The sequence below is a fragment of the Natrix helvetica genome, assembly GCF_964273705.1.
Source record: "Natrix helvetica genome assembly, chromosome: 1".
Taxonomy (NCBI): Eukaryota; Metazoa; Chordata; class Lepidosauria; order Squamata; family Natricidae; genus Natrix; species Natrix helvetica.
Window position 1 is genome coordinate 290,782,187 of NC_138548.1, and position 14,097 is coordinate 290,796,283.

The 14,097-nt window shown below is 39.0% G+C and overlaps 1 protein-coding gene across 6 annotated transcripts in view; it reads right to left on the reverse strand.

Annotated features, from left to right (window-relative positions):
- EBF1 (EBF transcription factor 1) overlaps nt 1-14,097 on the reverse strand; it is a 363,592-nt gene that overhangs the window by 321,403 nt on the left and 28,092 nt on the right. The gene's annotated exons all lie outside the window — the stretch shown is intronic.

The following is a 14,097-nucleotide window of genomic DNA, read 5'->3' on the forward strand; positions in this document are numbered from 1 at the left end:
TCATTAGGTTTCCAAATGAATCTGATGCAAACATAAAATGGGCAGGGGTGAAATTCAGCAGGTTCTGACAGGTTCTGGAGAACTGGTAGCGAAAATTTTGAGTAGTTCAGAGAACCGGCAAAAACCGGCTGGCCCCAGAGTGGGGTGGGAATGAAGATTTTGCAATATCCTTCTCCCAGGAGTGAGGTGGGAATGGGGATTTTGCAGTATCCTTCCCTTAGAGTGGAGTGGAAATGGAGATTTTGCAGAATCCTTCCCCTGGAGTGTGGTAGGAATTGAAATTTTGCAGTATCCTTCCCCTGCCATGCCCATAAAGCCACCGCCACAGAACCGGTAGTAAAAAAAAAAATTAATTTCACCACTAGAACGGAGGGGGGGAATCCTGATATCATGATTTGACAGTTGTGCTACCTTTCAGAACTTTTTCAGAACTTTTTAAACAACAGCTCCTGACACTGAAAAATCTATTCTAAAGCATTGGGGGAGAGGGGAGGGAATTCTTCCACTTCACTCAAGAAGGAAATCAAATTGTGGCAATATTTGAAGAGTTTTCCAAAATGGCCAGAGAAATGGCCAAGGGTAGAGACTACACTGATATTTATGGCTATAATCCAAGGAAACCTGTCCTGTTAATCATTTTAAGCCTGTCACTTTTCTTTTTTTAAACTGTGAAATGCATTTTTAGAGCAGATCTTTATAATGCTGTGTGCTCAGGCACTTCATATTCCCAAAAGAACAGCCCCAGTCTCACAAATTAAAGAAAATTTAAATTATTTTTTAAAGCGACTGAAATCTTGAAAGAATTGGGAATACCAAAATCCTACACATTTTGAGTGCAGTGACATGAATCTTCCAAGTTGCTACAAATCTAGCTTTCTCAAGATTTCAGATGACTGGAAGGGAGAATACCCAGGCCATTTGTGAGTTTCCACAAAATCTCAGCTCTTCAAAAGTTGCCCATTTTGAAAGAAGAAAGGGAAAAGGAGAGGAAGAAATGGAGGGGAAGTAAGAGTAGGAGAGAGGGTAGGAAAGGGAAAAAGAAGGGAGGAGTGGGGGAGAGGAAGGGGAAGGAGAGGAGGAAAGAAGAAAGTAGAAAAGGAGAGAAGCAGGGAGGGAAGGAGAAAAGGGGAAGGAAGAAGAAGTAGTGTTGTTGCAAAACAAGATTGGTGTACAGGATGGTAGAAAAGCAATCTCAATTATATTTTAAATTTTAGGAGGAGGAAGAAATTGTTATCAATGTTATAAGTTAACACATTATTTATAATAGTTATGAGATTGTATATTTGTGAATTTATGTATGAGAAATAAAAATAAAAAACTTTGGGGGAAAAAGTTGCACATTTCATTCTAGATTATTTAAAACATCCTACTTTAGAGGGTAAATTTCCTTTTACCCAGATTCAAAGCTGTGCGGAATTTTGATATATGGAAAATTGTGAGGTTGGCTAATTTCCCAGATTCTATTTAAAACCCATATGAAGCCACTGCAAGAAATTATTCCAAATGACTTTTAATAAAATGGTGCCATCGGATGAATTACAATATTGGCCCACTGGTTAGGATTTGGGGGAGATCAAACAAGAGTTTCTAAAGAGTCCCAGAGGGTCAAGAGCAAATTATTAAATAGAATTCTCACTGTATTCCACATCAATCTAAACTTAATTCCACCGTATCTTTGTTTGTTGAATCAATGAAGCACGTAACCATGAAGTAAACAGAAGCATGTACACAAGTTATTGAAGTAATGGCTGGGATTGTATTTTAACAAATTAGTCTTAGAGCTTTGAATTAAAAATATCAACCTATGTGATCATTTTGTATGACAAGCTATGCACTGGGTGCTCCCGCCTTCATCTGTGAAGTCCCTGTGTACTGCTTCCCCCCATATATCTTGAAAGTATCAATTTGAGATAAACAATTTGTGCAACTGACACTGGTTATACAGTTACTGGTATAGTACTCAGGAGCTTCTGTTGCTATCTATGACCATGAAAGGGTGTAAGCTGGTTAAATAGATGAGGATGAAAGCTGGTTAAATAGATGAGGATGAAATCCAGACCCAGTTAGAAATATACGGGAAGGAAATATGGGCCTCCAAGGGCTTCAACCGGTGGTGGGTTCCTACCAGTTAGGACCGGTTCAGCCGAACTGGTAGTAGCTTGCCAGGCCTGCCAGGCCCCTGAACTTACAGCACCGCTATTTTGTTTTGTAAAATTGCAGAGCAATTTTAGTTGGACTGCACATGCGCGTGGGGCACATCCCTGAGCGAACCGGCAGTAGTCTCTGTCAGAACCCCCACTGGCTTCCACGGGCTGAAAATTGAAAATATTGCTGCTGCTTCACCAACAATTGGGAGAATTGAGGTGCACTGATTAAACTGCGATACTAAGACCACAGAGACCCAGTCTGAAGTGGACTTCAGCTGAGAGAGCAAGTGGTCCAAAGTCACCCAACCACCTTTCATGCCTTCATTCTCACCATCTTCTGCTTTCTAGCCTGGTGCCTTAACAACTAGACCAAACCGGCTCTGCAATAACCTATACATTTTAAATATATAACATTTGGTGTATATGTGCGTACAACATTTATACAAATACAAATACATATATGCTTTATATAAATCTTAACCACATTTCAGAAACTCTTTGCGGTGGAGCAGGAAGCATTTAATCTTTTTCATAGTCTAATGTATTACATTAGAATATCCAAGCAGGCTGTTGATTTACAGGCTGCCTGGAGTCTTTCTGCAGCAGCCCAAGGCTGCTTGGATTTCTGTCAGCCAAACCCCAATATCAGGTCATTGGGGGAGGAGGGGGGCGAATAATCTTTATTTCTTCAACCACACACAAATACAAGCACACACACACACACAGAGGGAGGGAGGGAGACTGACTCCTTGGCTTAGTCTCTGTTTTCTTTCAGCAGTGGAAGAGTTAAAGAAAACACTGAAGGAACAAGTGAGGATCCAGGATAGGATTTAGTGGCATTTACTTTTAATCTATGGTCTTTTGCTCCCTTGCTTATCAGTCCTACGTCAGTCCTTTTTCCTCCTTTATATTTCATGAACAGCCTCCTGTGCTGCTCAGAGAGACAGAGCCCAAGTGTCTGTAAGCTTTTGTCAGGTGGAAGGGAAAAAAACGGAAGACAAGGAAAGGGGGGGAAAGGCAAGGAACAAGAGGGAGGCAAAGCTAAGAGGCATCTATTAGATGTCACTAGCCTTTTGTATTCATGTCAATGATTCTGGATTAGAGTATGTGAAATATTCGCATTGAAAGGAATCAAAAGCCCCACCGAGCAGGAGGTGGCTGGGAGGCATACGGCAGGGCAGGAGGCACAATCTGATTAAGGCCTTGTTAGCTAACACTACGTTTATGTAACATTATATACGATTTATATAAGAGTGTGTGTGTGTGTGTGTGTGTGTGTGTGTGTGTGTATGTGTTGTATTTGTACTGATAAATAAATAAAGGGAGACTAGTATAGATCTATTTCGAGCTAATTAGCTCTCATCAGCTAGCCATACCCTTACTGGGATTTGAACCTGGGCTGTATTATATCTTAGGCAGGAGTCTTAGCCACTAAGCCACAGGCTCGCCTCCTTATCAGTTGAGCCAGGGAAATAGGTATGTATTTGTGTTACAACCCCTAGTATGCCTAAATATGGGAGGAAGGTCACTACTCCCTCTTTCTGTCCTTCAGCTCATCACAGAAGACCATGCAGGCAGAAAACCAGATATATTTTTTTAATGTTGCCTTTTTATATTTGTGTTGTATTTGTACTGATAAATAAATACAGGGAGACTAGTATAGATCAAAGTCAATATATATATATATAATGCTAGCTATACATTGTATTAATTATATTACATTATATTATATTTATTACATTATTTATAAATAATACACACAGCATACACACTGTTATTCCTCCCAGCATTAGGTCACTTATATAGTCAGAGATTGCTGCCATGTTGGAAAGGTTTCCTATGGCTCTAATGGATTAAGATTTGTCAGATCATCTCTTTCAGTCAATGCAACCTCTTCTTATGATTTTCTTCCCTCTTTCTCTTTCGAGGCCCTCACACACACAAACACACACACACACACACACACACGCACGCACATTGTCCAGTGACTTTTCGAAGTTACACTGGTGCTGAATGAAGAAGCCGATGACCACTTCTCAAAGTTGCAGCTCCCGCTGTGTCCTGCATTCACAGGATCGCCATTTGCGACCTTTACTACTAGCTTCCTTGAAGCCAGGGGTGTCCAAACTTGGCAACTTTAAGACTTGTGGACTTCAACTCCCAGAATTCCCCAGCCAGCAGAGCAATTATGGGAGTTGAAGTCCACAAGTCTTAAAGTTGCCAAGTTTGGACACCCCTGCTTTAAGCAAAGTCAATGGCGAAGGCAGCAGAAAGGTTGCAAGCCACAGCCATGTGACATCAGGCTTAATGACAATTCATTTAATGTTCATTCTCAGAACTGCCATCATAAGTCAAGACTGTAAACGTGATTTTTTTGCTTTATGACCACATCGCTTAGCAACAGAACTGCTGGTCCTATTAAGGTCAGTAATTAAGGACTATCTGTATTTAGAAGTAACGCGGCTTCCAGAATTATCAATCTCCACAATAATGTTATTCTTCCTCTAAACTTTGCCACACACACGGCGCAACATTCAATAGGACCCCAGCATGCATTAAAAGAAGATTGGGAAGGGAAAAATAAGTTCTTGTCAGATGAGGAGTTTTGCCAGATTAAGGCAATTAAAATTCTGTAATAATGAACCTCCTGTAATCCTTCATTTGCCCTGGAACAAAGGTGGGTAACCAGAGAAATAGCCTGAGCTAGATTTATCTCCATTTGCCTACACCTCTCCAAGAGCTGAGACAAAAACTGTACTGTTCATAACATTTCAGTGTGTGCTGTGAAAGTCTTTATCTGGGTCATTTTAATAATGTCCGGGATATAATTTCAAGGTATTGAAATAGCACATTTTAATCACTTATTTCATACTAAAAACAGATTAATAGTACTGAATATGCCATTTTCATTTGGAACATAAAATTCCAATATACTAAATTAGCATATGCCCTAAGTATTTTTAAAGAGAAACATTTCTTGAATTGTTTATTAATCTCAAATCTTTTAAACATTATAAAGTGCTCATTCCTATCACACTGTATCTGATCATAACTGCATAAGCACAATTCCTGAAATCACCAGTAACTTTCTAGGGCTTGCCTGAATTTTTTCCACAACAGGAAATAAGATAGGATCCCAAAATGATGGAGCTGTTACTCCGTTTTATATATGGAGTCACTGAAGCAGTAGGTGTGAGCTTAAATGGACTCCGGGGGATGATAGAGGACAGGAAGTCCTGGAGGAACATATATATCCAACTTGTTCCCCCAAACTCTATTAAACATCTTTATGTTACATTTCTAATACTGTGTTGCATTAAAAATTTGCCATCTTCTACACATGAACTGTGGATTGTGAGGGGGTAGTAACATCCTCCCAGGGAACATAGAGGCATCTAATATATATTCAACCACTGGCCAATAAATTCCACCCCTGTCCAGTAGGAAAAAGCCATTTCTATCATTATACACAAAATTACATAAATAAACAAAGTCCTAAGAATCATAAGAATAGCATCACATACATTTTCAATTCAGTTGCATTATTTTAGACGAAAGCTGAGCCATCCTGAAACATGATTTACTCCACAGTATTACCATTCAGAGATAAGAAGAATTCTGGATTTTTTTCCTTTCTGCTCTTCCCAATGCTTCAACAAATAAAAATGGGGGACGGGTGATAAAATATCTTTTTACACCTCCTTCAAAACTTCTATTTTTAATCATTCATGAAATGGAATAAAAGATCCTTAGGTCTGTTAATCTAGGAAACCCTCTGTCCTTTCTGTCTCTTTGCTTACTTAAAGAAGCAGCTAGCATTACGAAATCAACCACTACAAATAGGGTATTTGGGGTTTTAGGAAGAGAGACAACAGAAAAATCCAGCCCTTTAAAATACCAGTCCTTGCATGTGAGGAAAGCCCTGTTTTATGGATGGCCTGAGAGGTTTAGATCCTATCAATAAAATTATTTTGGATCTCCTTGGGGGGAAAAAAAGCACTGGAAAGGATGGAACAAAGAATAAACTGTATTACGGGAAAAAAAACCTTTGCTTTGAAATAAAAGAGATTATTACTACACACAGTTATCTTTAATTCCCATTCCTGGAAGAGCAGAGGAAGGCAAGTAGTTGTCTTCCTCTGCCCTTCTGGGAATGTGAATTATTCTAGCTTGGCCCTTTTATCCACATATTGTTCTTCATTCTGGGAAAGAACGAGGGGGACAATCCAGTGTTCCACCCAAACAAGAATATGGATGAAATAGCACCAAATCTCCCTACCTCTTTTCCGCCTAGTAGTTTTCATACAACCTGATGAAGAATGGACTTCCTAAATGCTTTCAGAAGCGAAATGAAGATCTGAGAATTTTGCATAAGAGAGTAGCATATCCTTTTTCTTCACAAGAGGGTAAAAATATTGCAGCTTCCCTGGCTTCAATTGAATCCCAAGGAAAGAAATTAGGAAAAAAACTGCTCCCTGTGAACTTTTTTTTGGGGGGGGCGACAAATTTCCATCATATCCACTAAGGGAGAACAAGTCCTTGATCAACAGTTGGGAGAATTTCTCTTCCTTTGGATAAATTCAGAGTTAGTGCTCACACACTTCTCTGCTTACACATTGTTGGGGAATTTCAAAAGACTGTTGGTGCCCAGTTTCAGTGTGAAGGGACTGCTCTCTGAAAAACTTTCTGCTCTCTGTCTGATATTTTCTGTCTTCAAACTCTCTTTTCATTGCAAACTGCTGAGGAGAAAACTGTCTTTACTTCCACCATAAATTACTGGATGCAATGAGAAAAAGAAATCTGAGAAACTCTTTACACTCCGAGACAATTTTCTTGTTTCATCGTCTTAATCTTTACTGTGATCTAGCAGCACTGTGATCTAGGAACATCACAGTTCTGGCCCTGGAGTCTGCCACCTTCACTTCAAAATCCTTAGGTACACACAAGGGGAAAGCACTGTGTATTTCTCATCTCTGCAATTGATGAGGCAGCCCTGGAAGCTGAGGTTGCTTCAAGCATACTTCGTATTCACAATAAAAAGTTGAATCAGATCATAGATTTACAACATACTTTCTCCAGCTTAGGTAAAGTGTTTAAAATCTTACATCATGCTTTCTGATTATCATAAAGTGATAACCAAGGTAATTACAATCGTCTAACTTCAATCTTGAACCTGTTCTCCTCATCACACCTTTCTCCATTGCCACCTGCTGGGCTCCAAGTTCCTTGCCGTGCTCATATCTGCAAAAACATCAGCATAAGAAGCTCTCTGCTCGAACTAAAACTGGACAAATGAAGATCTGACTTGTACGACAATTTTAGCTACAGAAAACAAGCCTGGGCCATATACAGGTAGTCTTCAACTTAGAATACAATTGGGACCAGAATTCCCATTGCTAAGCAAGGGAATTTTTAAGATATGGCCAGTTTTATGACTTTTTTGCCATGATAGGTAAGGGAATCATTGCAGTTGTTAAGTGAACTATGCAGTCATTAAGCAAATCCAGCTTCTCCCATTGAAGAAGCTTGTCAGAAGTTGGCTAAGAAAAAGGATGCAGAAAGACCTTGTAACCAATCGACATACTGTATGCAGTTGAAGAGGTTTTTATGTTATATGTTTTGTGTGTTTGTGTTTGTTTGAAAATAAAAATTTTATTAAAAAAAAAAAAGAAGTTGGCTAAGAAGCTCACAAATGGCAATCACATGACCCCGAGTTGTTGCAACCATCGTAAATACATTCTACTTGTCAAACACTCAAATTCGATCACACGACCATGGAGATGCTGAGATGGTTGTAAGTGCAAGGACTAGTTGTAAGTCAGGTTTTTTCAATAGTGTTATAACTTTGAATGGTTGCTAAATGCATGGCTGTAAGTTGAGGATTACATATATAAACTATGGAGTCAGGATACATAATGTCAAAACATGCCAGCTTGTTATCCTAGCTAACGTATAACTGGGTTCACCATATTAATGCCAGTTTCAATCCTTAGTAGCCCACAAGTGATTCAGGGCATGTTAAAATTATTGATTGTCCTCAGGGAAAATAACTCTCCCTTCACAATTGTGTACCCCAACATGATCAGTCTTTAAAATACATTTCATCTTCAGACCTACAAAAAGACAGATAAAGGCAAAACTGGAATTATAAAACTGAGGTTCCTAGAAGCAATGGCTTTGTGACAGTTTTCTCTGAAAAGAATCTTAGCTGGTCCAGCTCAGAATTTTTGGGAAAACATTGCAAAACAGAGACAAACTTCTACCAGAATTCAGTAAATATCTTTGAAAGGGCCAAGGAGTTATCCCTCAAGCCAAGTTTAAAGCACAATGGATTCTGCTTGATAGCAATAGCACTTAGACTTATATACCGCTTCATAGTGCTTTACATCCCTCTCTAAGCAGTTTACAGAGTCAGCATATTGGCCCCAACAATCTGGGTCCTCATTTTACTAACCTCGGAAGGATGGAAGACTGAGTCAACCTTTTGCCCGTGAGAATTGAACTGCTAGCAGTCGGCAGAAATAGCCTGCAATCCTGCGTTCTAATCACTGTTTTACCACAGCATGCACAACAGCTCCAAAATTACTTCTAATACATTGGCATCAGAATAATTTTTGAGTTAAAAATAAATGACTTCTAACCTTCAGCAAGTCATATCAATGACATAAAAAGACACTGTTGTTTTTAAAAGAGCTGAAAGAGGAATGGCAGAGGCAGCATTTATCACCCATATTTCTTCTGTCCTACAATTACGTCTGCTCAGGTCTGCCTTTTTTTTTTTTTTGAAGCATCTCAAAAGCTTGCAGGGTGTACTTGATAAAGACAATAATGGGATGAGTTTGCACACCTATGAGCAGTGCTCCCTCGATCATATCCCTTTCAAATTTGGAGATGCGTAAGAGGGTCAATGATCTCTGTTCTGTTCTCTCTAAAGGTTTGGGGCAGTGATGACTAACCTTTTCCGGGCTGAGGGCCCAAAGCACACACACCTGAATCCCCAAAATGCAATGCATGTGCATGTCCCTGCATGTATGCAGCATCCCACACATGCATGTGCAGCATCCTGCACGCGCCCCATCTCCTCCACGCATACCCAGCAGAGACCCAAAGACAAGCTGGCCAGAGGAAGATATGCATACATGCGCGGCAGAGCTGGGCCAATAGCTTGCGTGCCATCTCTGGCACGTGTGCCATAGGTTCGCCATCAATGGGTTTAGGGCCATGAGTGACTATATATCTGGATTTTTGTTTCCAATGCTAGTGTAAACACAACTCTCAAGCAATAAGAAACCCAGTAGACATCTCTAATGGAATCCAATGTATCAGGACATATGTTTATACCAGTGGTGGGATTCAAATAATTTAACAGCCGGTTCTCTGCCCAATGAGCAGCTGGGTAGGCATGGCTCAGTGGTCATGTGACTGGGTGGACGTGGCCAACTCAACCTCACTCACGTCAATGGGTGCTTTGCCTTAGCTGTTATGTAATAAGAGTTAACTCGAGAGGCAGTTTCTGTAAGCAGGGCAATAAAGATTAGGCTAGAAACAACACCAGAATGTTTCCCTCCTGCCTTCCTTACAGGATTAGCCCTGTAAAGTAGAAAAAAACAAAAGGAGATTTCTTCCAACAACCGGTTCTCTGAACTGCTTAGAATGTTAACAGCCAGTTCTCTCCAATTGGTGCGAACTGGCTGAATCCCACCACTGGTTTATACTACAGTGATCTGGCCACATACATTGGAAATGGAAATTCTTTTCTAGATGTTCCCTAATCAAGTGAACAAGGGCACACTCAATTCACCCATGAAAGGGGGGGGGGGATTTGGCCAAATATCTGTTTCAAAAGGGGTCAACCGTGATGGTTTTTCATTGCCTTAAGTTTGAGGCTATGCCAGAATACAGAACCATCCTAAACAAACCAATAAATAATAAGACATTTCCTTCCTGTTGCACTGCACCCTATGTGACTTTTTTCATTATCGTGTTTTCAGATTTTTAAAAAGCAAACCTAATTAAGAAGCTCTCTCATTAGTCTTCCAAAAAAATTAGCACAGCTTATGCTAATTGCTCCTGTAAAATTTAATAAACTCATTGAAATGGGAATAGTCTAATGAGGTTTTATTTATTGAACTAGAATAACTATATGGGAGAAAAGAGGTTAGGACATAAGAATATCCAATGTGGCAATAAAAATACAATATATTCCAGTCCTGCCTAGGAATTTTATGGCAAACCTTTTAAATTCAAATTGGAGACACTGTTGGAACGTTCGTCGGTTTGGAATATAGTAATAGGAAGTAGTTTCCTCTTATTTTTTTTTCCTTTCTTTTCTTTTTTCTGCTACTAGGTTGAACATGTACGGTGCCCCTTGTAATAGAGATGGCTGAATATCAAGTTGTTTTGCATCATTGTGCATCCTCTAAAGATGTGTCACTTCCTCATCTTCATGAAATAACATGCAGTTTTATAGAATGGTGGGGGGGAGGGTGTCTGAAAAGTGCCACTCCTTTAAACAATAGTTGTGTAGCAGATTCTACCACATACTTGCATTTTCTACAAATTGCAGGTTGTTTCTGTGAAATGACGAGCAGGAGAAAATGCACAGAGGACTAACTGTCTGGGATTCAGGGGATGATCTGATATTATTAGCATTTTGGAGATTAATATATAGTCACCTTTGATACAGTAAGCTTTAAAATGTACCCCTGCATATTTCATCCTTGGAGTTTTGATGTATGCATTTGTGCTGGAATTTGCACATGATGTAACCAAAGGATCCCTATGTGTGTAAATGAGTGTCACACACACACATACACACATTTTTCTGTTAACTTCCTGGGTTTTTTTTTAATTGAATTGGTAAAAAATCCTAGATTCAGTTTTTATATTTCCAGGTATGTTGGCAAAAGCAGAGCGTTACAATACACCACGTGGTTTTAAATCACTTTGACTGCAATTTGTGGTGGTAAAAGTCACCTCTCCAAAAACATATGAGTTGCATTCCCTACCAAACCTATGAGATTCTGCTTCCCCCCCCCCCCCACACACACACACACTCCCAATTCATGAACTGCTTTGGCCATGACACAATTCTAGCATGGTCCTTTAAATGCAGTCCTTTCCCAGCCTGACATCTGCAAACTTCAAAAAATCTGATGCCTTCCAGGTATGTTGAGACTATGATCTCATCAATCTCAAGTGTCGTGGCCAATGGCCATGTTGACTGGGAATTATGCTCATTGTAGTTCCAACACATCTGAAGGGCACCAGATCAGAGAAGATTAATCAGAAAACAGTTTCGAGAGGGACTCAGAAATCTCTCACTTAATACAGTATACAACACTTACAGCTCACATTGTGATAAATTAGCGTAAGAGATACATGATAGCAAAAGAAGGTTTTATAGAAATATCCACTAGAAGAGAATCTATTACAAGTAGCAGTAGAAGAGAGTCTAGTACATATATGGGTAGGGATGACCACAGGACATACAGCTGCCCCGGTCCCTAGCTGATGGTCATGCTAATTAATGCTCTGGGGAGCTAAAGTCCAAAATATCTGCAGGATATCAGATCTCCTATCCAGAGATCTTATATAGCAACGAATATATCATCTACTAGCATGTAATCCTGGATATTCACAGCATTTGTAAGAGATTGCCAATATTTATACATCAAAGCTGTTATTCATTAATTTTCAAATAATCTACAGTAGTATATAACATGTCTTTACACACACAAAAATAGTTCACCAAGCATTCCCCAAACCAAATTATATAAATGTAGATAAAGGAAGATCACCTATACATAGAAATATGTACATGTTTTCAATATGGTCTCGATCTGCTTACATGTAACACCTAAGGTCACCATTTTGTTTTAAAGTTACTTCAGGCCAAATAGGTTGCACATTCTGCTAGGCATAAATCTCTCCAAATCTTCTTTCTTTATCCTATAAAGGCTCACTTGGCAGTAAACAAACAAACAAAAAAAGCAAGTCATGGTTTTGCATATCAATTGGCATAATAGCTTACAATTTTATGCATGCAGGAGTGACGGCAGACTGCAACTCAACATATGTTCTGTGGCTCATGACAGCTTTTTAAAGTTAACACAATTGTTGAAGTATTCCGTTTTAAATGTGCGTTCCATGCAGATTGCTTTTCATTTTTCAAAATCAAGAGGGGAAAATTACACTAGTAAATGTCATTCGTCTCACCAGAGCCACCAACTGTACAAAGCACCTACTTTCTTTTCCGTAAATGTTTGAACTATCCCTGGCCAAGAAAAAGGTTTTAAGTACCCTACTGGGACAGATGCTAAGCGGCAACAATAGAAGCCACACTAATGCAATTCAGGTAACCCAATCCTGTTTCAAAAACACAGGCAAGGCTAATTACAGCTCGTCTGAGTCAAATTTCTTGTGCCACTGCAACCCACAGGAACAGGTCAAAATCACATGTTATTCAAACCACGGTTATATCAAACTTCCCTATCAAAATCACCACTTGAAACCAAGAGACGAATTTTCAAAGATTAGCCGGTTCCTATTCAAAGTGGGTGACAAGGCAACATTTGTAAGAGTAAACCTTATAAATGAAAATGAACCAACTAAAAGTACTGCATGGTCAAACTTCTGTACAACTATGGTATGGTGGACCAAGAGCTTTTCTGTGAGGAAAACAGAAAGGGTAGTCTGGATTAAAAAAAAAACATTTCTTAGTAAAAAGAACAAAACAAGGACTTTGCCCATATAACATAAGCAATCTTTGCAACACAACCAATCAAGAAACCTCTATTCATCTACATTTCTCAGTGCACTGGAAGCAGATAATAGTAGTTATCAGCTTCATAAAATGGATTTTAAATCATGGTTTAAAATGGGTTTTTATCATGATTTCTTCTCAGTTTAAACGCAATGGAAATTTATTTTTGTCTCTATATTCTGGGAAAGAGGAAAGGAAAGGAAAGAGGATTCAAAAATACAAAAATAGGGCAGGCGGTGCCATAATTAATATCTTATAGATCTCCAATTATTTCTTAATTATTTAGCTACTACACGGGTGCCAGAGTACAGATCTTGCCTAGAATGATTACACAGAACCCCACAATGTACCCCCCAAAAAAAAGCTTTCTCAACCCTTAACGTGCATCTGTTACATTATGTAATGCCATTGGAATTTACTTAAAACATTTACTTACTCTACAAAATTATATAGTGTTTTTTTTAAGGAGAAAGAGAAAACTGTACTAACAGCACAAGAAAAAGTTAATTCTGTTGAGTTAAACGGAGCGTCCTCACTAATATGCAAGTTTAGAATTATACATAGAGGCAATTATTGCTTTTACATCATATTTTCTCGTCACAAAATAACATAATTTCACTACATTTCAGTATACTTCTAGTACAACTCAACAAAGAAATGTTTATGACTTGAACACAGTTCACAATATCTTCGATTCCTTCCCCTAACCTTATGTTTTCCAGCTATGTTCCAGCTCCCAGAATTCCCAACTGCCCTGGCTACAAATCTCGAAATGACAGACTCAATTCATCTGAAGGGTGGCAATAAGGCAGATCTAGATAATACAACAATAATACATTTGATTCTAAACTGATCCAGCTTAGCTGATGGCATTCAATACCAGCTCTGCATGGTCACCTAACTCTCACAGAGTAATTGGTGACACTGTAACAGTTTATCATATGTTTCTGTATGACAAGTTTCAATAATTAAAATGTAAAGAAGACTATTTGGTGACAGCCGGGCCTAATTTGCAAGCCTGCTGCGTGCAAATTATATAGACCAACTCGGTGAATTTATTGTTCTATAGTGATTTATTCGGTCATGCCAGATTAGTAATTTGGGTCGGTTTAGAAGCCATAATAATTAAGACAGAGAAAATGAATTAATCAACTAACAATACAATCAAAACTGCACTCGAACCAA